The following is a 26,526-nucleotide window of genomic DNA, read 5'->3' as shown; positions in this document are numbered from 1 at the left end:
CGATATTAATTTCACGCGGTGTAAACTGTTCGACGAAATTTTTGCTCTGATCTGGTCGCCAGTTTGAAACAATTCCTGGATGTAAATAGAACGGCGCACAATGAGCATGGGAACGTTGTGTAAAGCGGGGGAACGACAATGGATCGGCGGATGGATTGGTAAATGTGTGATTGGTCGAGAACGGTTCGTGCTGTTGGAACCGCACTGACGGCCATTGTCAGCCACGTTGACATATTTCACATAGTTTATGTCAGGATGTAAAAACGGATGCAGTTTTCGTCCGATTTATTCAGTACGCGCGATCGTGTGCGAGTAACAAAAAAGTTTTCGGGGGCAATGATGCCTCTGGTGACGAAAAATGTGATATAAAACAGAATGTAAATCTGTCTCCCACTGTATTCGGATAGGAGTTATAACTACGTCGATACGAAACATTGGAATTACAATAATAACAATTTGATTTATTTTGCAGATCATGTTATCGAGCAGAGAGTAGAATTTTATCCTCTGACAATTAATACCACAGGAATCAAGTAACACCAGTAGACAATGTATTATTATTATTACTAAACAAAATCTCTACTTTTTGCTTGCGATGTTATACGTCTATGTAACGTCTATTACTTCATATTACAATATTTCACAAAGAAGCATACAGTGTCTACAAGCTGTGACAGATGACCATTACAAGGATTATATACTTAACTAATTTTTAAATCTAATTTTATATGTTCAAGGAACAATACAGTAACATTAATCGAAACTCATGTATCTTGTTGTACCGTGTAATAATACAGGGTAAACTTGGATCACAAATTACATCCGGAAAGAACGTAAAATCGTAGACGGAAGTTAAGCAAAAAGTAGGTGGAAGTGTGCTCTTTAAAGTGCATTTGGTCTGAACTTGCTAACTCAACTGATTCCTGAGATATAAACCGTGAAAGTCTGTCATTAGGGAACATCCGGCGCGCCGGAATACTCGGAAGTAGCGTGACCCAGTTTCAGAAACTACGGAAGTGATAGTAATAGTAATAGTAAAAAGTCGCTGACTCAGCGGTCCTCATTGACCACTGCGAGACCCATAAGTGGACTTGGTTACTGAATGAGCGCGAGCGAGAAGTCCCATAGTACGAGCGAGACAGACATAGTACATGTACAAAAATTATGTGTATCTTTACACGCCGGTCACTCGGTAACTGGAAGTCGTAACGACATGAGAAACAGATCGTTTTAAAGGGAAGTGTTCCCTGTTTCTAACAACTTCAAGTACGTGAACAAATTATTAATATTCTCGGCATAACAATTGTGTAAAGTTTTTGTAATTTTAATACGTTCTACGGAGGTACAAGGTCTAGTTTGTAATAAATAAATTGTTCTTTAGGATAGTATTAGATGTAGTAATCATAAGAATTGTTATTTTTGTTAATGTAGGTAGTAAAAATAATGAACAGGAAAAGTTAACAATAGAAATAGGGTAAATGTACAGAACAAGGGAACCACCTTCGATTTCAATGACTTTGAAATATGTTCGAAAACTGAAAGAGACCGACAATTATATGTATAGGAAATAGTTGTACAGAATGATGACCTCGACAGTATATTTCAAGGTCATTGAAATCGGAGGTAGCTCCGTTATTCTGAATAATTACCATAAATAGTAACAAAAATAATTTTGACAGTCCTGACAAGGTTGAGTCAACAGATTCAGTTTAATAAACGTGTGACCATAATAAATTATGAGGAATTAATGTAAAATAATATAACGGTAAAACGTGATAAAATAAACCAAATTTGTAGTTTGTGTTACATTAGTGGAATAATGAAGTAAATAATGACCAATCAATTTCTTGCTACAGAAGCTTTAAAAAAATATTCCGTGAGATGTTATTTCACCATTAAATAGCCAGCGTTAATGTTGAATATCCTCAACAATGAGTCCCAAGGGTACCTGCTACAAAGCAATGACAAATTCTATAGTCCATAACAATCATCTTAAACATCTTCCAAAAGTTATTATAATATATTCAGTTCCTTCACTGCAGTAAATGCTTTCAACATTCTTCGGAGTAAGTCTCGAACCCCCGCAATGCTCCTGAAAGCCTGCTACGCGGAGGGAACGGTCATCGGGAGTTAAGTATTACCATGTGAAACCTTTCAGCCGGAACAATTTAACGTGCGATACCCTACAGCGACATGAGCGATCGTCGGCTCGAACGAGACACACGTCATTGAGGGATGAAAATAGATGTTACCACCACCGACACAGCGCTCTGGGACTTCAGAACTTCCCGGAGACGAAGACGGAAGAGGTTCATCAAGATTTGCGGCGCGGCCCCGAATTCACGTAACGCTACGGCACGAATATGTCCCCCTAAATTTTGATTGATCCCCTCGCCGACATCGGAAGCCCTTTCGCATTCCGTTCCCTTCTCGATGGGTAGGGAAGGCGACTCGAATTTATTGCCGTTTTACGTGGCGCGATCACTTGACAGCCGGCTAGCTGATTGCTTGAACCTGCCCTCGAACTTGTGGGAAATTGTTGTACTTCTAGCGGAAAGTGTTCGAATAATTAGCTCGAATAATTCGGTGAAGGTTAGAAAATTTTGTTTTTTATACAAGCAGGAAATGGAGTAGGAAGATTGATTATACAGGGTGTCTAACTTGATCACCTTGAATAATGACTTAACGGGACACTTTATGAAAATTTTGAGTCGTGGTACTTGAATGGCATCAAGGGACACATTGTATAAAGTACGTGCCTTTTTTGTGGGTGGAGGCTTTCTAGAGATTTCAAGGACACTTTGTTTTTTTTTAACGGAATGACCTATTTTTTGTATCATAGTTTGTTCTGACCTTCATACGTCCTAAACCTAATAGTTAACGAGATATTTACAAACAATTTTTAATACATACTTACTATCTGGAAGCTGTAGGTGCTCGAACTTATGCCCCGCAACTTCAATACAGCGATTTCAATACAGTGATTATTTAGTAAATATCACGTTAAGGTTTAAGATGTATGAAGGTCAAAACATTTTTACTCAGAATTATGTGCGTTTACTATTATATTATTTATGTGCTTCTGTTGAGGATAATTCTTCTGTAGAGGGGAGCGTATGCGAGAAGATAGGGCAGAGCATCACGAAATGTAGAACGGAAAAGATGGGTCTTATGAAAGACAGTTACAATTAAGTTTAAAAACTATTGTGTAAGTAAATTAGCCAGTGTAGTTGTATTCTATTTAAGACAGTGTTCGTGTATCAGATTAAGTTTAGTAATATAAAATTAAAATCAATAGTTTCATTATATATAGAAAAGTATGTGGCGTCATAAAGTGTCAGTATCAGAAAGTAAACAGTTTATTGATAAGTAGGAAAAGTAATAGTTAATTTGAGGAGGCTCAAAATCTTGTAATTATAAATTCAAATAAATTCTATTACTATTAAACGGTTATTTCGATAATATTAAAGTAAAATCAGTTATAAGACGACTCTCAGATCACCAACAGAAAAACTTCAATTAATATCTTACTTCCTCATAAATCCTTCACGCGAACTCTGACTAAATTACTGGCTAACCGCAACGTCCAGAGAAACTTCACCATCTCACTGACAAAAGTCGAAGTATCATTACTGATATTCCCAAAGCTGCTGTCGGTGCTTCAACGGGAATCCTATTAGAAACCGTACGCCCCGAGGAGGGTTAAAGATTGAAATCGCATTTGCATTATTAAACGATCAATTCGAGGCTGCTCGAAATCGTAGGCGGTGCACCATTCTGACGCCACTTTTTTTTTGCCACCCCCTGCCAATACCACTCCATTGCCTGTTTATCGAGAGTGAACGAGTGGCTGGAAACGGAATTGGGAACGGCGATAAACGTTTCCCAACTTCGGGCCTTTAATTGCTCCTCTCTCGCACGCCCGATTGCCGTACTTAAATTCCACGCGTGCACCACGTGCTCGCATTATTTCCGTTCAATTTCATAAGACGATGCATTTAATAATCAAGCGGCTCTGTCGCGAGATTCGATTGTTACCCTTGAAACAGTATTCGATGCATTCTAGCATATTTCCTAGTTTGTAATTCGTGCGATGTACTATGTTGCAATATCGTTTACAAATCGTTGATATATCATATCGCAGAAAAGTATCACAAGTCGAAAACATAATATTTCAGGAAATCGAACGAAGTTAATTTATTACGTAGGATTTCGTATATTAAAAGAGGTGACGTTAGTATCATTTTCATTGAACTATTGGACTACAACTTATGACAATTTCCTCGATGATGATATTTGAAGATACCTCACGTAATAAAATGAAAGCTTACAAACTTTGACATCTGACACTACGCCTGTGAGGGTGCGATATAAAGTCTCGTGACACATCTTTATTACCATTTCACCTGCTGATGACTATCTAATGGACTTTTCAGACCGAATGAATACTATCCAAGAACCTATTAATAACTTTGTCAATCACAGTAGCGAACTAGAATCGCCATGTACAGTAATGTCTCGATGAGTGCGACGGTTTCGTGTCCGCTTCGGAGCATTCGTGGCAAGGCAGAAAGGTTCTGAGTTAATCTGGTTTGTTCCAGAAAAGGACCCCATAGTGTTGGGAATAACGCTGTTGTTCGTGTCGCATTCATCGAGGAATTGCTGTAATAAGATAGCTCGATAATTTAATTCTTATTCCCTGTTGAACACTGAAATCAGAAAGATTATCAACCCTCTAAGGCCTACTAGAAAGCTATGCAAATATGGTTTTGTTATTTTTTATGATTTTCTCTATTCAAGTGGCTAAATAAGGAGTCACCGAGTGCTGTTCAATACGTATGTATTTCTGTTCACGATATATAAAAACTGTACAGAATTGCACAAATATCCAACAGTCATCCAAAGTCGAATTTCTAGAGAACAAACTCAAGCATAAAAAAATCTTAATCCTCACCGTTGACTTACTTTCACGCAACGAATTACATCATTTCATCGTAGCCAGTGCACATAAAAAGTCGCGTAATCATCGTTAGGAACGATCGACGCGTTCGTCCGCGTGAAATCGTCGTCGCGAGCTCGAGCCTCGTCGCGAAGGTCGATTGGGGAGCGTATTCGAAGCAGCGCCACCCTTTAGCGCGAGACGCGCCGTTACCCAGCATGCTCCATTTACCGCGATAGCTACGAATACGTGTATTACACTTGGGGTATCGAAATCCCCCCGTCGCTCTCATCCCTCCCCCACTCACCCCCGCGCCTAGCCGGGACGCGACGTCACCCTGTGCGCCAGCCATTTCACCTGGAACGACAACCATCCGCGACATAACGATCCGATGTTTCGCGGGGGAAAATTTCGCGGAAATTTCGACCCCGATTGCGAACACGCTCGCACAGGAGGTCCCTTCTCGCCAAACGGTAAGTCTCCGGGGGGGATGAAATTTACAGGTCGCGTCTGTTAGCTTAGCTACCAGGTCATAAAATTTTTAACGATTTTTTTGCTCGACTCGCCACGGGGCCAGATTTTAAACTCGAATATGCTATGTAAATATGGTCCCTTGATTCAAAATATATATCAGTAATTGATATACTGTTGAGGTTTTTCTATAAAATGTTTAACCATTTACTTGCACATTTTTACAACCATATTTTTTGATCCATAGTACAAAATGCGAATCTTACTGGTGAGAAATAAATTAAATCTGTGTTTCCAAACCGAGCAAATACGTGTTTTCTGTAGATACAGAACTGAATATTGATGGAAGAATTCTTGTTTTTGAGTCAATCATCGTAAGCTGAAGCGTCCGACGAAGCTTTCGAAAACGTGAGTCACAATAGACCCGTCAGGGGACACCTAGGGTTAATACCTGGTGATTTATTGTACTTGTCAACGTCAAATTACTTAAAAATTGTTTGTTACACGAGATAATATTTTATATGTGGGTGGGAGATTATTTCAATAGTAATTCAATTTGCAATAACTTTGAAGGAACTGTTTCACTTCGTCTGAATTTTTCACATGATTGCATTTGAAGTTAAACTAATGAAAATAATAGAATATTCCGTTAAATGTTTCATTAATTGAACACGAAATATTGTGCTTCGTACGATCAATAATATCACACTCGTATGCGGAATCTGTCTCGCCATAATAAATTTAAAAATATGATTTCTAGTTATTTATACGAATGCGATTGATCAGCTTACCATAACAGGAAAAAATGACATCGATTCGGGATTGTTATCCACAATACTCGTGAAAAGCAAAAATCCCCTGTCTGACATTTATATCGACACGATTACTTCCACTTCAATTACGAACGGTCGTGATTACGTTTTAATTAACGTCGTGCCTCATGAACGTCGCTCATAATGCTTCATTCTTCGCGACTCACAATGTCCGCCACGCCTCGACATAATGACACGGATGGCGCGATTCACGCGTCGTCTCGTTAATATTTCACTCGCGTGGACCGCGTTCATTCCTCCCTAACAATTACCTACCTCGTCGTTGGGAGTCATTAAAACGCTGAGGATCATCACTCGGCTCGCAACTTTTTGACCTCGATGAAAATCAACTAGCCGCGAATATTCGTCAATAAGCTTCGTCAATTTTCCCTTCCTCATTTAACCCTCGCGCATTTTTCGAACAACTATTGCGTTACTATTCCCTGGATTAAATTGTGCTCGAATTAAAATTTAATTAAAGAACAGTATATGCCTATTGCTAGAGTATTATGTATGTAAATTATTAGTATGAAATTAATTTACAGATTTATACAATAAACAATAAAATGAACACTAAAAGTAACAACACTGAATGTATATTAATATAAATTGTATAATTTAACATTGTATGCAGAGTGTTTCCGAAATGGTGGTACAATCTGAAAGGATGTTATTCTACATGCAAAAATAAGTAAAAAATTTGGAATAACATATTTTCGTACGATGCTTCGTTTCCAAGATAATCAATTTTCCAAATTCAGCTACCGTGTATGCATTCATAGTGATAATGAGTAGAAACAGAATGTAGTGTACAGACGCATTAGGCAAGTCCTATTCAATTGCACTCGCATCGAGCAGATATTCAAATTCGACTTTCTCGAAAACGAAGCATTGCATGAAAAAATCTTACTTAACATTATCGACTTAATTTTGTATGTAAAATGAATCCTTTCGGGTTGTATCACCATAATATCATACAATAGAGCTTAATTCCGTATAATATCAAGTGTGTAATATATAAAAAATCAATATGAAGTCCAAATAGTAGACCTTTATAATTTAAAAATAAAGAATTTTAAATGTATCATTCTGACGAGTTGTACTATCGAAAATTAAGTATTGTTTTCGGGTCAAATTGACCTGAACACTGCACGAGTTTTAAAATACGACAAATTATTCGCTAAAAAATCATACCCAAAACATATCGATTCCCCTTTATCTATGACAAGTTAGCACAATTGTCATCAATTTAATTTTTTAAATGTAGAACGGTTCTTTCAGTGTGCAGAGTGTTGTCGAACCTATCATTGAAAATGTCTGACGATAGACTAAAAAGGGAGCGAAGCGAGTAATGGAGCGTTTTAAAACCGACGCAACGCGACGATGCGGCAGACTGTTCCACGTATTCCGTCGGTCGTTCGACAAAACAACCTTTTGTCTGCTGTCTGACGAGATACTCCCGTTCATTGGTCGCGGTTTCATTAGGTGCTCGTCTGGGTAATCATGGGTCGTAAGTTGCGACTACTTACATGTACGTTAACACGTTCAGTGCAATGAACTTCGCACGGGCTTGTGCGAGATTTCCACCGTTTACTTTTGAAAAAGTTTGTAAAGTAACAGTTCTGATTAAAGAATACAAAAATGATGAACATTTCGTTACGACGTCTAATAATTTTTGGCTTAATAGCAATGTAGTAGAGGAAGTAAAAGGAATTCTTATTTTTCATTAGATATTTAGTACTAATAATTATTATTTTGGTAAATATTCAAATTTTTCTAAACTTTTTTTTGAGAATTATACTAAACGGGAAGGTATGTCTTATTTTAAGTCTTCACAATTTTTTAAATGTCCAATATTTATTCGAAATTAGCGTTCATTAACCAGTCCTCCGATTCAAGGCACAGATTTTACATTAGGCAAATAGATCTCTCTAAGGTATGGAATTATTTCGATGATGAATTTCCTAATTTTAAACAAAAAGTAAATATTAGGTGTTTTAATTAAAATTAAAAGTATCCCCGCCAACTTGAATCGAGTAACAATGGTGCAGCTTGCTGGGAAGTCACTATGAATATTAATTAAAAACTGTAGCCTTCTATAGAAAAGAATACTGATTTCGTGAAGAAGTAGTAGATAACTTTTTCATCCACTCCTACTATAACTCGTCCCATTTTCATGAATCACCCTAATATAGTTCGGTAATATTAAGGATTACAGTCAAATTATCGTCCCTAGATCAATTGTTTGTCTAAAAAAATAGGGATTCTATTAGAAAAATAGATTCGTCTGTTCATCCTTTCAACTATCATTTTATCCAATTACCTCAAAAAGAAAGCTATTTTTCCCCGGTTTGTGTTTCATTCTGTACAATTCCCTTACGCAGTTCCGTAACCTTCCACGGCCGAATCAAATTATCGCCCTTCGATCGGACCTCCGATTCCAAGGAGCAAGCTATCGGGCACGATGGCCGCGTCGACGTAAATTAATAAACTACTTGCCGAAAGTCTCTTATCGAGTTCATTTCCCCGTTTACTCGTTATTCCGGTCGCTTCGGCCGGTTTTCCCGGTCCGACGAGCAAAAACAATGCAAAATTCATTAAAAGTTCTCCAGGCGAGCCGTGGTCGACGGAAAACGTTTCACAAAATTGCGCCCGGCAGCTCGTAATTATCCTCTCATTTCATTATCGCGCGATTGTTTTATTTCGAATGACACCGATTTGATTTCAAATTTCCGTTTTTTAATCTTTTAACGGTATTTGACGAGTATACTCGTTATGGGATAATGAATACCTTGTTGGGTAATGACGAGTGTACTCGTCTTGCGAAAAAAATAAACTACTCTTTGGCATAAAAGTTGAAATTTTCATAAATATTGAAGAATATATTTCTTTTAATAGAATAAAGGAATTAATTGGTTACACATTTCCAGAACTGAAATCCATCGTTAAAGGGTTCTCCTCGTCGATAACGCGGCGAAATGTTTATATTTTTTCACGGTGAAATAAGAGGAAACGGTTTCAAAGGACAGGAAGGACTGCTGAAGGGGACGAGGAGGAAGGAAAGGGCGCTATCCCCATGAAACTACTCGTTTCAACGAACAACGTCACGGGTGTTTTTTAATTAACAACACGCGAAATGACCGTGTCCCGGCGCGGTTATTACACCACGTCGTTTCTAATGTACAGTATGTCGCAAAGTTCACAGGCGTTCTCTTTTCGAATTCATTGAGGGAAAACGACCGCCTCTTTGAGAGTGAATTAACCTGCACTGCTCCCCGTTAATTTCGTGACGTTTGAAGCTCAGGAATAATGAGGTAATACGGGAATTTTGTAGTACTAATTGAGGTATAGTTAATGAGGTTAAGAATACTGTGCTCTAAATAATTAGAGGAGTAGGTGAAGGAAGGTATGATCGTTGGTAGACTATGGGGAGTGTGGTAAACGTTTGAAAGTCTTTGAAATGAGATTATTGCAGTTCATTACTACTAATTGTAAATGGAACATGTTTGTATGTACTCCTTTATCGAGTAATGATTCTGTCAAAGAAGCGAAGGCAATCCTAAAAGTTCCTCACTATATGTGGTTAAATATCCCAGAAATTATTACCACCATATATGAAATTTTAATTGCAATATGTGTCTTTGTGTTTTGAATCCATTTGAATTCTTAAAAATGAGCTGAAAACTAGAAAATCTTAACAGTTAGCTGCAAACCGGAAAATTGGCGAAGTATTTGAAAATTCATTAAGAACATGAAAATAAGATGTGATATCAAAAATGAATTTAAAACTCGAACGTGCTAAGATTTTTACATAAAACGTTAAACCATTTTCCAAGAAGTTTTTACAGCGTATTTTGGACCCTAATATAAAATGCGAAGAAATTGGAATTACGTATTTACGATTCATTCAAAATTTTTTCAAAATAACAAATATTTAAGAAACGCTGACTCTACTTTATCACTAGACTGCAGATATTATGCATTTATAGCCTGTAGGGGTCTGCGAAATGCAGGAAAAGACAAAACTTCCATCAGACGCAATAGGTTCTTTGTACGACTTTCCTACGAGAAATTCCTACTTTTACTCTTGTCTTTATGAATTATTTCAGGGCACGTTATTTTGCATAGAAATCCACAGTCTATTTATCACTTTAGTAACAATATCTAGAACATATCTTGACAATCGTCAGTACAAATCTTCTTTACATAACACCCAAACATTAGAAAAACCGTGTTATTGTGACTACTAGTTCCTTATTTATCGTGAAAAAACGTCTTCAAAAATGTCTTAAATGGTCTTAAACAGACTTTATGTTCTTGATTTCATAAAAGAGCAATTTTTGTACAAGACAACCAAAAATATGCATTCAACGAGATAACATTGTTATATGTCCTGCATATTCCCATACACGACTAGATATCCTCTATAGTTAGTTACCTGATCAGACACAGAACCCACTCCCCGAAAACGCGAGTCGATCAGAATTCCCCAGCACGCGTGCTAGCCCAGTGACATCAAAAGCAGCAACGCCAGAATCGATCAGCCGCCGAAAAGGTCCATCCGTCGAAGGCTGGAAATATCATTACCGGCTACGAGCAACGCAACGAACAGATCACTAGACGTAATTGTGTATCCCCGTGGAAGCCAAACTAAAACGGTACCCGTTCAAATAGCGGCTCGATCGCGTCGGAGACTAACGAGCTGGTAGAAAGCTGATCAAAGTTGACCGAAGTCGTCGAACGAACAGCAAGAGGGGGAATCAACAATTCCGTGGCCGGTCGTGTCGGCCGAGGGGCTCGTTAATAACGGGCACGTTGTCACAGTAAATAACAATAAAACTCTATTAATGTGGTGGTACGACTAGTTACAGGGCCTGGCAGCCGGCCAGGAACATACTGGCACGGCTATTCACCCCGGCGCGGCGGAGGACAGGGTGAAAGCTCCGAACCCCACTCTCACGGATCCAGCTGCTGTTGTTGCGACCTGGTCGCTCGGTCCCGCATACCTCACCGGCCGTATGTAATGCGGCATGGTTATGCAGTATTACACACTGGAATGGTCCCTCTCCAGGGATCGACCGGTCACAAGATGCATAAGGTGGCTGGCGGAATCGCAGAAATCGATCCCCCCACCCGAGGGTTCTGGATGGCTTTCGTTTCATTGAGCAGGTTACAAAGGGCCGATCTATCGGATACACCATGAATATCTGGGGGATCTACGACTGGACGGTAACTTTGTTCGATAAATCGTTGGTAATACGTAATATCTTTATCAATGATTAGGGGGATAGATAGCGATGGAGATTCGAATCATTGGTGGATTAGAGGGAGGAACTTGTGGATCTTGCCTGTGTTGCATTCATATTTCGTGGAAGTATTTATTCTGGAGACGAAACGCCATGTGTATTTCGTCTTCGTCGTTGATTATATTGTCATTCTGGTGTCTCCTCGAATGTTCGATAGAAATAAGAAGAATGAGTGCGAAAGGATTATTTGGCGAAATGGCCTTGTTTGGCAGTCTGTGTTCTGTAACACTATAAAACATATCATTCTGTTGAACTCTTTAATTCTATTTTGTTCCCTCCGTTCTTCCTAGAAATATTCAGCGGTGGGACGATTTTTCCACAGTTCTCTGCAGTCAGGTATTCGTGGATGATGTAAATGTATGGGTCTATTGGAATTGATGTTTAGAGGTACGAAGGTTCATGTGTTTCGTTTAGTTCAGAGTGTAATTATCGTACAGTGAAGTACTCGAGTCCTAGAGGAAGTGTGTATTTCTGATAGTTGTGAAGTTTTCACGGCAAGCACGCCGAGGACATCCAGCCTTGTTTGACCACGAGGCGTGACTAATGCCTTCAGTGGCTTGGCACGGTGCAATCAACTGAATCGACGAAAACTTGACTTTCACTCCAAAGAAACGAAGATGCAAAATTGAACGCGTTACGTGCCTTGGCCCTACTCCCTCAGGAATTCTGTTTGCTATGCAGAGGCGGGGATCATTCCCCCGGCTGGGAAATGAATTTTAGTCACGTATTTACGATACTTGAGCACTCTTCTTCGGGTCCTCCTGATTCCCAGTATGATTAATGGGAATAAAATATTTGCCGAGGAGCGGGGGCATTCGACTCACATTTCACTTTCATGTTTTCTATGTTCCCGTCGTTTATTCGGTGGCTAAGAGTCGTACAAAAATGGTTTTAAGAAAAGAACGGTAAAATTAGGGAGTTATTAGTCTTTTAAAATTTTAGTAGGTATTAAGAGCGGAATTATGATGTCGAAAGAAAGTACCTTCTGTATTTGCAATAAGACAGCTTTGTTATTGCAACTTTTGATTAATAACGTTGTATATAGACTCTATTAACAATGGTAGTACAACTAAAGAGTGACAATATTGCATATAATATTAAATAAAATATATAGCAGAAATATTTTCGAATGCAGCTCCGTTTTTGAGGAACTGCTGAATTAACTACCACGTCTAATTATTACCTACTATTTCTACTTAAATCCAATTCAGAGGATGGTACGGTGTTTTCTATTTCCTACCTATATTACCATCCACAATCTATCAACTTATATCACATTGCAGTGGAAAATAATTAATATAACACCCCTGTGAACATGTATAAAAAATAACACATATAGAAGTTATGGTCAATATCCAAGTCCAATTATACAACATAAATTTTCGAACTCAATTTCTTTAGAATTTATCAGTTATGCGAACAATTGATTCTACAATTTTTTTATGTCTCTGCACATAGTACCACGTCGTATACCATTGTGTTACTGACGTCTCACCTCTCCCTGCAAAATCATCTCACAGTCTATACCCAACCTTTACAAAAGAGTCTGAATGAATATTCTAAAACTCGCCATAAGTCGCCAACGAAAAAGTACTCGGAGAAATCCATATTATAAGGAATAATTTTTCACATTTTCAGACCATTCCTGAGCCCCACGGCGGATCCTCACAGCTCGAGCTGCAAAAACAGCGTAGCCCGGGGCCGCGGATCGCGAAAGTCGACGAACGAATGGAAAAAGGAGAACAAAAGGCTCGCGGCTGGATAATCCCTTCTTAAGAAGGACGAAGGTTCGTCGCAGGGCCGCGAACTGGTGTTTGTTTTCCCTCGAACACTATCGAATCGAGATGGAAGTGGTATTTGTCGTCGGCACCGTCCACCGAGGAAGAAACTTTCTCTTTTCCGACTCCACGTCGCGTTTCGCTCCGATGGATCGCAAGGACCATGGAAAAGAAGCACGTGACGCGTCACCGGAAGTTTGCAGCTCTCGCCCGTGTACCGAAATCGCATAAAACATTCCCTAGCGAGCCACAACAAATGCGAACCGGCGCCGAAGAAGTGGAAGAAGTCGCGACGGGGAGATGTTTGATCCTCGAAGCATTGTTCTGTAGTGAGAGGCGGTATTATTATTGTGACAATGTAACCGACCTTGCATTAATGTTCCTTTGATATAATATGGCACGTAATATGCGGCTTTATTTCGAGGATACTAAGATACAGACGTTTCATTTTCAGAATCATCGTGTCGTAATACTAGGTAAATGGTGTCTTGGAAGTGAAAGATTTTATAGAAATAAAATAATTATGAGAAACCCTGTTTTGGAAAATGTTGAGTTAATTAATTCACCTGGAACGAGAGCACTTGAGTATCTTCTGTCTGGTGTCTGACACTTGCTGAATCATTCTACTTAAAGTAATTTCTGTCTCCATTAGTTATACTAGTTACAAATAGGTTAATATTCATGGTTTTCTAAAAATTGTGGAATGTATATTGAACTCTTATTACACTCTTACTTGGTTAAAACAAATAGTGAATTTTTCAAAAAGCGACAATTAGAAAAATACTAGCAATTAATAAGTGACCAGCATCAGTTGCTATGTTTTCCTTAAAATTCTCATGACCATAGAACAATGGAATATGTTCATATTCTTCGAATTTAAATTTCCTCGTTTGTTTCTACAGGGACAAAGGCAAATAACTGATTTCTCAATTTCTACACATGTTTCTTTTCTCCACGGTGTCTGGCTTTTATTAAATTTTGCGTAGAAACATTCGCAGGCCGCGCGTGGAACGAAATAATCGCGCGCAGAACTTCAATTTCGGGCAGCTTTAAAGGGGAGGATTTTCTTGGAACGTGTTATGCTTAAACATGCTCTTATTTTGTTACGAACAATGCTTTACGCGCGCTGCAAAGTCTGCTCTTTCAGGTTCGCGCGCATTCACCGGCGTTTATCTTTTCAAAACGAGGGAAAAACCTTTTCATCTGACAGTTTTTCTTTCTCCGCGCCGGACACTTTGACAAGGGGGTGCAGTGAATTCAGGAAAATACTAAGATGACTCGCAGCAAGTGAAGATATACGATACTGAAAAGGAATCAGCAGTTAATCGTCTTTGGTTGTTTGCAATTTCTTTACCAAACATAAATTCTACTATGTACTTTGTTAACTTATAGAATTTCCAAATTATGTATAGTATTTCAACATTCGTACTAATCATTTTATTTTTTTATGCTCGTATTTGTCTTCATTAGAGCTTTCCCAAGGTTAAACATTAAGTTCATTTCTTTTTAAATGAAGAGTTTTACATTTCTATGAGAGTAAATTGTGAACTTATATATAACTTTGGACATTTATCAGATTTCACATGGATTTACATTCTTTGCGCTCAAATTCCTTCAAAAATCAAGGTCTTTGCTAACATAATTTATGTTTCCTGTCTACCGTCATGCATTATTAATAAGGTTGTACAGCCTTGCTTTCATTAATAGAAGCACGGCTTCATTAAAAGTGATCGGGGAAGTTTGTGTAAGCAAATATTCAAACTTCTAAAGCAGTTGAAGCTGTTCGTTTTAATGTGTATCGTGAAAGCTGTAATTAGAGATGTAATTTACAACGATTATAGTCTATATCTGTATATATTCGAAATTGACGAAGAAAATTTATTATATTCCACCAAACTTAATGATTACGCCTTAACTTTCTTGAAACCCCTCTTACAATTAAATAACTTCTATTCAAATCCACAAAATCTATATCGGCTCGCCGTAATGTACAAACAACTTAATTCGACAGATCCCTATATTATGACACAGAATTTCAAATTCAAATTGCCTGAAGTTCATAGTTCGCAGAGGACACTCATTAGACTTTCAGAAGAAATTCTAATTTCTTTTCGAAATTCTAAATTCTTGACAGAAAAAGTTTCCCTCCACTAAGTAGGCATAAGTTGACCTTTAAATGACCTTCAAAGCGTTCACCAGATTAAAAATAAATGTCATCATTTTTCCCCTCAAACTTTTGTCTAAAATACTTATAAAACGCTTTGCTTTTATATTTCCATGTATCATATTAAATGTCGCTGTATAACTTCTTTTAAATAAAAAAAAATATATACAAAAATAAAAGTTGGATTCAGGAATATCGGTTTATACATATATTACATATTTCCTGATAGCATTTCACGTATTCATGCACGGCCGTTGCAGGAAACTGTTTCTCCATCGAACCGTAACGAACATCGGTTCAGAGCGAGATTCCTTCCCTTTCATCCTTCGAAATATACCCTCATCATCGCGCGTCCCTCTGATCGCGGTTTTATTTCACGGTGCACTGCACCCGCGCAGCTTTTTCCTCGGGGAGTGCATTAATGGCTCCGGATGCAGATTACACGAGCCACGTAAAGCGCTCGTCCGAGCGTCGTTCGGAAGTGTTTATCGCCAGATTAGCAATTCTATTGCCGGCATCCTTCTCCACTCCGCTAAGAAAGCGCCCGCGCGACTTAATGGAAAATCCTGTCTTTCGACCCGGCGAAGAAGTCGCTTCAGCATCCCCGACACCGCTGTTCGATTCGCGAGACGATTCGAAGCTGTTCTTGCTTGTTCTTTAGACGTTCCTTTGAATGTTGAAGATATTTTTTGTATTTCTGTTATTTAGGATCACTTCTGCTACGTGATTATTAAGACAAAGTGAAATTGAATATATTTTTTAGGATCTAAAGGTCAAACATATTTTATAGATATACATCATCGGGAAAGTATTAACACGTGGTTCCTTTGAGGAAAATGCAAAATTAGCAGGTATAATATTTTGACGTAATGGTAGTATTTAGGTTTCTACGATAATGAAGCTAAATATATTCTGGAGACATCAATTATTAAGTATTCAATTTTCGCTTGGAGGATATTCTGTTCTCTCGATCTTTTCTACGGTGCAGAATTTGTTATAAATTACGTTGTTCATGAAACTGGTAGATGTCATTAATAATGTGTGGGTAGGTACCTTCTAATTAAGTATGATATTCCATGCAACTGTAATTATCATCCAATAAATACTATCTGCCAAATTTCTGAGAATTTAAGCAGTTCTATATGTATCCCTTCAATTTCATCCTTAAAAAGTCGAGCATTGTTTAATATTACAGGTATAAAAACCGATTAAACTTTCTATTTCTGTCAGATTATTTTATAAATAACGTTGCTCCTAGTCTCACTTTACAGAGCCAACGAAACTGTAATTCTTTAGGAACATGAAAATTCACAAACCGATTAACTGAAACTGATTATGCAAATTACATTAGTCACGAAATGCCCAAATACTTTCGAAACACAAACCGTAGGAGAATTTTGCGCAATGAATTTTAAAAGTCAGGTTTGTACAACCATTTCAATCCCGTCTCCGTCGAACCGTAGAACCGTTTCCGTTTCCAGCGTTTCGTTCTCTTGGAGCGCAGGAAGAAATTCTGGCGTCAGGATAAGGGGAAATTAATCCGAAGGATCTTTTATTCGTCGCGGAAACTCAACGACCTAGGCTGCGGCGTTACGCTCGATTTAATCTCATGACCAAGCCTGTATCAATTACACTCCATCTTCTTGCTTCCTCTGTCCCTTTCCGCTCATCCACCTCGTCTACGAACGGAAAGCTCTCCGAGTACACGGGATTACACGATTTAAAAATGCAAACGCCTTTGGGGGCCCCCGTCTGAGATTGAGTCATTGATCGTTGCGGTTCCTTCGATGCTGCGGTTGCAAAAGTCCGAACGCGCTGCGCATGATGTGAGTCGTATGGATATACAGGGAAGTCTGTTATTGATGATACATCGAAGGCAGAAGGGCCATTTTTTATGGAACGAATACGTCGAAGATCTTGGATACAATTTTTCTTGAAACAGATTTCTTGTGAAAGAAGTTGTTCTGAATATTTACGTGTACATTAAGTGTTGTGTAGGACCCTGGTAGTGTGTCTGATTGTATTTGTAGACTCTTCTACTTATTGGAAGTACAAATTTTCGAATATCAGATAAAGCTGAAATGATCAATTATTTGTGATGTTGCAATGTAAAATATATGTAGATGCAGCCTTGTGTATTTGGTGTGCCTGTTGGGTACAGTAGATACAGAAATATTCACTCACACTCGTTTCCCTTAAATAGCTTTGTACGAGTCAAATTATCTCACGAAAGTGTATAAGGCTGTTTCTGAAATGATGGTATAACCCGAAATAATGAAAAAATAAGTCGAAAATATACATAATGTTTTCTTGTACGATACTTCGTCTTCGAGAAAATTTAATTTGAAACACTGCTGGATATGCGTGTAATTGAATAGAACTTCGTTAATACGTCTATTTATTGCATTCTGTTCCTACTTATTGTCATGAAGTTTGACAATTGATTATCTTGGAAATGAAGCATCGTTGAGACAAATTTTCTTCAAAAATTTTCGACTTATATTTAAATGCAGAATCACATCCATTCAGGCTCTTCAGAAGCATCCTATATAATTGGGCGTAACAACATGTGAACCACAATATTTTAAATTCTGAGGCCATATATTTTAAATTGAAAGTGTCCTCTCGATAATGAGTTGACTAACAATCTAGCATGCAAGAAAATCACTACGAACATAAATTAAAGGAATAGTAAGTATAGATCCTGGACTTCTGTAAAAACAAATACCAATTTCGTCTATAAATACTATATTACTTATTGGTACACATACTAACTTTATTCTGCCATCGATTACAATAAACTTTCGAAACCTGTCTTTCCTTACTCGTGTTACTGTTTTCGTTACCACATCGAAATACTTTTTGTGCCTAATCGGAAGATTCCACGAAATATCCACCGCGATCAATATTTATGTCTCGAATGCGAAGATAATCCTACCATGGTGTAAACCATCCCCAAAGCAACATTAATCCCTCGATCTGACGCTAACGAACAAGTTCGCAGGATCTTCGGGGGAAAGTTTCCCGCAGTGAACTCGATTTTCGTCCTTCGATAACTTCGACGAGCATAAAACTCGTATCCCGTCCTTGCCAAGATTCAAGCACGCGCTGCCCCGGTCGGCAGCAACGCGCTTTATTACTACTAAACAAGTCCGTCCAGGCAGTATATTACTAGCGGACGGGTCTGATGTATTACTAGGCAGGTCTGCCAACCGACTGGCCAATATCCATACCGTGGTCTCATCGGCGGCCAGCTCGTTGTTCCCCTTCGTCTCCCAAGCACGTCGCTTTTCCTTGCGGACCAGGGCTATTAATTTTGGTCCCAGTGCTCTACTCAACGAGCACGTCAATTTGCAATTTATCCCCTGGTTCCGTGTGCATATAAAGTATTACATGCTTAATATATTAATTTCAATTACATTTCGATGGACACGTATTTCAGTGTCTGCTGTATTTATTATGAGTTAACTATCGATTTTGTGTATTTATAGCATAGAACTGAATAAAATAGGGAGTTTAATAATATTTAGTAAATGTACTAATTTATTTCTAATGGAACCGTTGATAAAGAGAGTCTTTGCTTGTGTTTGGTTTTCTAAAAGTTATCTACGAAAGTTTGAATTAGCATAAATATCCGAAGTCTAAGTATGTGAGACTACATGTGATTTATTGTTTTTCATAGTAGTGGTATCCTGGCTTTGGTAAATAAGTTAAGGCTCCTTCTGAACTGTTTGAATTTAGAAATGACGATGCACCTCGTATTGTTGTGAGACGAGACGTTTTTGTGTTTCTTTTCTATTTTACTTAAGGTTCACCCATGTGTTCAAATATTATATTATATACGGTTAGTCTTTAACTTACTTTCCGAGACTTTTCTGTCAAAGAATTAGGGAACTAATATTAAAAGTACGAAAACAGTTAAAATGACCCTAGTGTCCTTCTTTTCATCAATAAATACAATAATACAAATGTTAGAAAATATACCAATCAATCGAAGGTACACTTAATACATTGAACATTAAACTTAACATACTATGTAATAAACAGTTGGTCAGAAAAATATTTGGTCACTCTTAGACATTAAGCCCATTTTGCGTGGAATTGTAAGTAGGTTTGCAAATAAAAAACTCTGTCAGAACCTACTTCTAATGAACATTAATTTTCAAAAAACTAATAAATGTTCATTAACAATAAAATTTGATATAGTTTTGTGTTCTGAAACTTACTTACACTTTCACGAAAAATTCGTTTAATGCCTAAGGTGGCCGAATACTTTTGTGACCAACTGTATCGCACTCATTACTATGTACGTATAAAATTAAAAATATTTCAAACATCTGCTTCTTACATTCTGTGGCTTTCACAACAATTCTACACGGATATTTCTCAAATTCCTCTTACGCGAAAGCTCGAGCCGAGAGCAACGGGCGTCTGACACTCAATTACTCGAACGTTGGATGTATTGTCGAACCAGAAGCCGAGTTCTATTGAATACCATCAGAACCAGATTCCGTAATTGGAGGTCTCAAGGAGTTTTATTGAGAAAACGTCCTTTCTTGCGTTTACATTCTCAATTATTATATGAAAATCTCGTGTATGCAGCGTCGTAATTACCGGAAAAGTGGGCGGCGTATAATTTAAACGGTTCAAAATTAAATCCTCCGTTTTTCTTTCTTCTTTTTATATCGAATACGGTTTCCAGACGATTCTCGTCCACGAAGCAACAGAACTCTTCCATTCAGCTCAAAGACACGCTTCGAGCGTCTTCGAAGCGGTGGGATTCAAGGAAACTCCGTGCATCGAAAACAGAGAACCGCCAATTGAAGGCGAATCGCGACGAGGAACGTTCGTAAATCCGGGACATTTTTGCTTGGTTCGCGATTCAAAGTGTAGCTCGCAATTCTCGAGACTTTCCCGACCACCGATTTTCCCGTAATTACGCTCCTGTCGGTGAAACATTAATGAATATTATTTGCAACAATTTCTTGGCGGCGTTGCTGCCGTCACGCATTGAATGGTCGAGCCGTGAATTCTAAAGCAGAACGTTTTCCGCTGATGTTTTATGCAGAACTTTCGGCGGAGATTCGCGGTGAAATTGAGAATTTAATTTATGTTCGTATAAATTTTTGGTGCAATTGGAAATGCAGTTCCGGTTACGATGTTGTAATATGGAGATTGTATACGGGTGTTAATGTACGTAATATATGAGAATAAATTTGTTTGTTCATGAAATTTATTGCGATACGTAAACGGTATCGTTTAAGTGATTAATGTTGCTGAAAAAACATGAGGCAATACGTTTCTCCACAATTGATTATCGAAATTAGAAGAATATTTGTATGCCAAATGGATTATAGTGAACGATATTGCTGGTACTATTAAGATGTCAGTTTATTTTAAATTCTTCCAATTGTTTTGCAATTATTATCCATAAGTGAAGTGGTTTTCTGGTGATTGTATTGATGTAGATTGAGATTACTCTTATTCGTGATTATTTATAAGAAGTGTCTTTTTAGTCATATTAATAGGTACGCAATAAATGTCATTTATATTGTTACTTAGATTGTCGTAGTAATTTTATGAGGTATTATAATCTGAAGTCCACAGGGTCTGTCTGCATGCTGATGATTCATTACAGATTTCTAAATATAGCTTACAAATTAATCCTATAACAGTAATTGAAATTAGAAAATTATTTTCCACTTATTCCTTATAATACTGTGAAAACTTTAGTACTTATAATGAACGGATTTTATTGTATTTTATTTTACACATTTACATTTATTGTAAATGTGTATTGCAGTCATTATTATCAATGTATCCAATAAAAATATAGTACAGATACGACATTTTGAGGAATTCATTTTAACCAACCAAGGTATAAGAAAAATTATTTCTTCATCGATACAACTAATAATCAGTTAATTAAAAAGTAGATAGCGCAAGAAGCAATAAAACGATAAATAATCCATCAGAAAAGTGTTCACAACGTTATTGCATTTACGTAACGAAGTTCCGATAGGTTATTGGAATCGATATCGGTTCACCTCGGCAACGAGGTCTCGTGTAATGTATAATCCGCGGTTTAGCCAATAATTAATAACGGTATCTTAATTCTCCAGGTATTCAATCGAGTACACTCGACATGGACGGAACGGAATACTGTACCCATAGAGTAAATTCAATGTGGACCACGTAAGCGTGTAGTAGTTAAACGAATTCTGACTCATTTACTTAAAATACACTGGCTACCAAGTGGAAGCATTCTGTTCAATGACTGATTGAAATACACGTCGGAATTCATTTGTAATGGAACGGTAAATACGATTTGTTTCCTTCGACTGAATTCCATGAAAAATTACGCAATCTCGGACGAACGTGGAATACAAATTCCTACAAGCATGTAACGTAGTATTTTTCCCTTTTTTGGGGGAAGGGATAAGACTAACATATGGGGATTAATATTAAAATCCTTTTTAATTTCACTTGATGCTCCCGTGATTTTAATGGAATTATTCGTACTCCGTTTACCTTCTTTCGTCGCGATTCAGAGTATTTCGTACGGAACACCGTAAACCACACCATCGACGGTGAAAAACGAGATGTCGAGTCTTCTTTCGGAATCGACGTGCACGGAAGACTTCCCACCCCTAACGAATCGTCTAAAAATGTTTTAATTGGAAGCTCGAGTTGCGGACCGTTTCATTTAAAGCATAAAATATTTCGGTCTTGAAATGAAATTTTATGTTACCAACGCTTTTTGAAAATGTTGCGTCGTCCCGCACGAAAAATTCACATAATTAGAAGAGATTATATTACTCGGGATTCTCCGAATTCTACCATGTTGTAATCTTCACTTCTCGTTTATCATACTTCCCCGAGAACCTCCAGGAAAATTTCATTTATGAGGTAAAATATTTGATCTAAAAATTATACCGTACATTATCTCTTTTAAGTAAGTAATAATTATACTGTAATTCTATACATTCTAAACTCTGCGTTCTATAGAATATAGAGTATTATGTTTTATTGGAGAAAAATCATCGACAATAATTGACTGAATCATTCAGCCAAATTGTCAAATGGAAAGAGTTCAACTATTTTTTAACACTAGAACCGCAAGTCCTATAAAAATGACGGAATTCAAATTTCTAGATTTACAGTTACTGAAATTGTGTAAGTGGTTTTGTCGCAATTTATGTTGATTTTCGCATATTATACTTATATTATACTACACCTTATATTATATTACATTATAATATGCGAATTAGTGCATTAAAAAATATACGATTCCATTTAAAAAACACAGTTGACCTTCATATGACCTCTACGTGTCCATATAGAAAAAAGTGTGCCCCCTGTTACCATTTAACTTTTGTCTGAAACATTTGTTAATATCGTCAACAGTTTCGGAAATATTCGAGTGGGACGATTTAAATGGGACACCCTGTATATTATACACTTTAGTGCAATATACATTCAACACTGGTACTTCTAGTTTAAAAAGCAACAACATAAAATTCGACATTAAATCTACACACAAAAGTTCGATCGCGAGTACTGCGATGTACTTAAAATCAGAAAATCTTGAATATCATTAAGCCGGTATCCACGACTTCTATCTAACATACGAGCCCCGGAGTAGTGAAAGGACTCTGCATTGTTTAAAATGCAGAATCACGCGAATATTTCGCACCGTGAAATTTACGTGCCATCGAAAATTATTCGTAACGTTAAAAGTACGGAATGAATTTACAAAGGGGAACGTTTTCGACAAGTCGCGTTTGTCACAAACACGTGCCCGACACTTTTTCACCCACATCGCGCTTTTACGCCCCCTCCCCCTCCCCCATTCGGTGAATCGCGAAGCACAGACCCACGCTCTTTAATGACACGCTGGCAGACGACACTTAAACGCTTCAGGCTCGACGGCATACCTCAACATCGCCGGGGAATGGAACTTTTCGGAACGTTTATGGCATTTCGGACAGCTCGACGACAAACTGTCCGCCGTTAATAATAGCCACGGCCTCCATAGAGGCCATTAGCGACTGTTGAAAGAGGGGACGTCGAATAATTTACGCGTTTAGCCCCGGTAAAACTGACCCCGGTGAATCCATGATCAGTCAACCTTCCACTCATTCGCGATGGGTTTGAAAAAAATAAAACATGCAGGTGAAAAACGAGCCTTGGACAGAGAACGCGGGATAAGTTTGTGACAGTGAAATGGCAGAAGGTCATACATTGTTTTGTGAAAAATTGTCAGAGAGGGAACTAGGTAGGAGAATGGTCTGAATTGTTGAGGTAATTGACCAATTAAATTTGTAGGTGAATACTTCTTTTTTTGTAGAAATGTATGAGTAGTTTTGGTGCAAGTTTGTTTTTCGTCATATTAATTTGTACGCGATACAAGTCATTTATATTGTTATTTATATTATATGTATAACTGGAATTGAAATTAGAAATTTATTTTCCACTTATTCCTCATAATACTGTGAAAACTTTCGTAATCGTAATGATTTTGTTGTAAATAAAATATTTTTAAATAATTTTTGTTTGCAATAAAAATTCTGCACATTCACGTTTACTATAAATGTATAAATTACGGCCATTGTAATCAGTGTATTCAATAAAAATATAAAACATATATAACATTTTGAGAAGTAGTTAACTACACTTAAAATTTTCCGTCAAATGTTAAAGGATTATTTGAAAAGAACATGATTAAATAAAAGCGAGTTAATGGAATATAAGTATATTTAATGTAATTGTTATATAAAGTTCAATAATTTAATTGAATTGCTTCCTTGCATTTTATAATCTAAAACTCATTCAAACCTGAAAGCGATCCTGTATTAAATATGAATGGGAATTAAAGGCAACGTCACTATATTTTACGAACTTCTTAAAGCTGAACTGTTTTTTCAGGCATGAAATAATTGAGCATTCATTTCAGTCATATACGAAATAAATGAACTTCGTGTTTGGAACGAAGAGAGTTTCAAAGTTTCAGTCGCGTTCTCTCAACGCTTCAAGTTAATGGGTCAATTTTTCAATAATTCCCCGGCCAGCGTTAAGTGATACAAACGAGCCGCTGTAAATATTAAGTTCGCACGAAAGTTCTGTCCACTTTCAGCCAGGACTTTCGTGAAGGATGAAAGAAAACTTTTTTCCACTGTGCCGGAGTTTTTGCTGCGTATAAAATGTATGATTCTCTATTTCCACTACCGTGGACAGAGATACGAAAGACAAGAAATATTTTCACAAAATTGTCCAGACCTTGATTTCTATAATCATTCTTCTTAGACTCAATGATAATTTTTCTTGCACTGTAGAATAGGTTCCTTCGAATCATACACAATTTCTCTTGGACCCTACAATAATTCGCTACGAATTTTGCAATAACTTTTCTTGGATTTGCTTTCTGTGACTTCTTCGATATTTTTACTTGGACTTTATGTAAGGTTCCATACGTTCTACGATATTTAAACAATATAATAATTTTCCATTAGAATGTTACTATTCTTTATATGCACCAAATATCTTTGTTTCTTAAATCTCCATATTCTTTCCCCCAAACACATTTTTCTATTACTCGACCACAACTATAAATCACAGATGTATATTAAAAAGGGCAAAAAGGAATCAACATTATTTTCGTATAAGTTTTAGTACACGGAGTTTTCAGTCGGACCAGAGGCATTCCAGAAATACTACGATCTCCTGCAACACTGAAATTCAGTGGAATGTTTCAATTGTCCTCGTGGCTGCCGCTGTTCCACGTCTGATCCTTATAATCTATTACTACTGTCGCTGCAGTCCCGGCGCAACTCGCCGCTGTCTGTTACAGGAGACTGCATAACACCGCTCACAGATCTTCAATTCCGAAAATATTCGCGAACCTCGTCGAAACGTCGACTTTGAACGCTTTGAATCGTCTATTCAATTAAATTTGCAAAGCGTCGCTTTGTCGAGCGACTGACGAAACAGGGTATCTGAATAACACTCCCGGCGGAATGTGTGAAACTACTGCAGTCAAATAAATAAATTTGTCATCGAATTTTTGTTTGTAATCTGTGGATTTATATATTGACAATTTGAATATGGAAACCGTGACATTGGTTGAATTTTTAAGGAGGATTACTAGGACGATTGTGACTGAAGAAAGTCGAAAATGTAGCATACTATATGTGAGTTCTTTAACAAATTCGATACAGGTGGGAACTGTAGTTAACAATTAAATGCTTGCCTTTTGATTTACCTAAATAACAAATCCCATGGCCGGATGGGAGGTATAATTTCCATTAAAATATGCGATAAAAAACATTTCCTGTTATTGAAGGTCGTATAATGACATACTGGCCCTGAAAACATAAAACAATAAAAATTAATTTCTCCAGACGTAGTGTCCGCTCTCCAGCTAGTATATTAATATCCTAAAGATCTCAAAATCTTGAATATGTAAAAAGAAAATTACTGTCTGAATGGGTTAATATTACGTTTAGTCGTTCATACATTACTCAGTCAAAGCTGCGACTGCCTTCTGGTAAGAACAACTGAACCCGTAACGTACGTTGAAATACGATAAAATTCCCCATCGAATAAAACCGCGTCTCGAATATCCGCCTGGAAAAGAACCCGGTCGAAAGTAATATCGCCGGCTCGTCTCGCGGCCGCCTTGTGAAACTGAAACGCGAAAGTTAATGAAAACACCGAATCCCCCACCTCTGGGGTTCTGCCTCGGAACCCTCGTTAATTTCCGCGTAAATCGCGACTTACTTGGCGTGGATTACGCCGGGACCCGGTTGACAGACGGGCGAAAAACAGCGACGATCCCGAGGAAACGCTCTCAGAAGCACGCGTAAACAGGTAGAGAACCCGCTGGTGGTACCCAGAGTTGAATGTTTCGAGACTTTTATCACAGTCTGGCACAGAACGCTTTAATTTTCCGTCTACATTTTCCGGTCCCGTGTTCCCTCCTCGTCCTCTGTGCGTCGTCGACGAACGCTCGCAGCCGGTCGGTTGTGTGCACACCCGCAAAATTTGCGTGTCGAGC

At 37.7% G+C, this 26,526-nt stretch overlaps 1 protein-coding gene across 1 annotated transcript in view; it reads right to left on the bottom strand.

Moving 5' to 3' along the window:
* LOC107194134 overlaps nt 1-26,526 on the bottom strand; it is a 203,492-nt gene that overhangs the window by 63,037 nt on the left and 113,929 nt on the right. The window lies entirely within an intron of this gene.

This window comes from Dufourea novaeangliae, unplaced genomic scaffold (genome assembly GCF_001272555.1).
Source record: "Dufourea novaeangliae isolate 0120121106 unplaced genomic scaffold, ASM127255v1 scaffold21, whole genome shotgun sequence".
Classification (NCBI taxonomy): domain Eukaryota; kingdom Metazoa; phylum Arthropoda; class Insecta; order Hymenoptera; family Halictidae; genus Dufourea; species Dufourea novaeangliae.
Note: the sequence above shows the minus strand (reverse complement) of the source record. Positions and strands in the feature narration are given on the sequence as shown.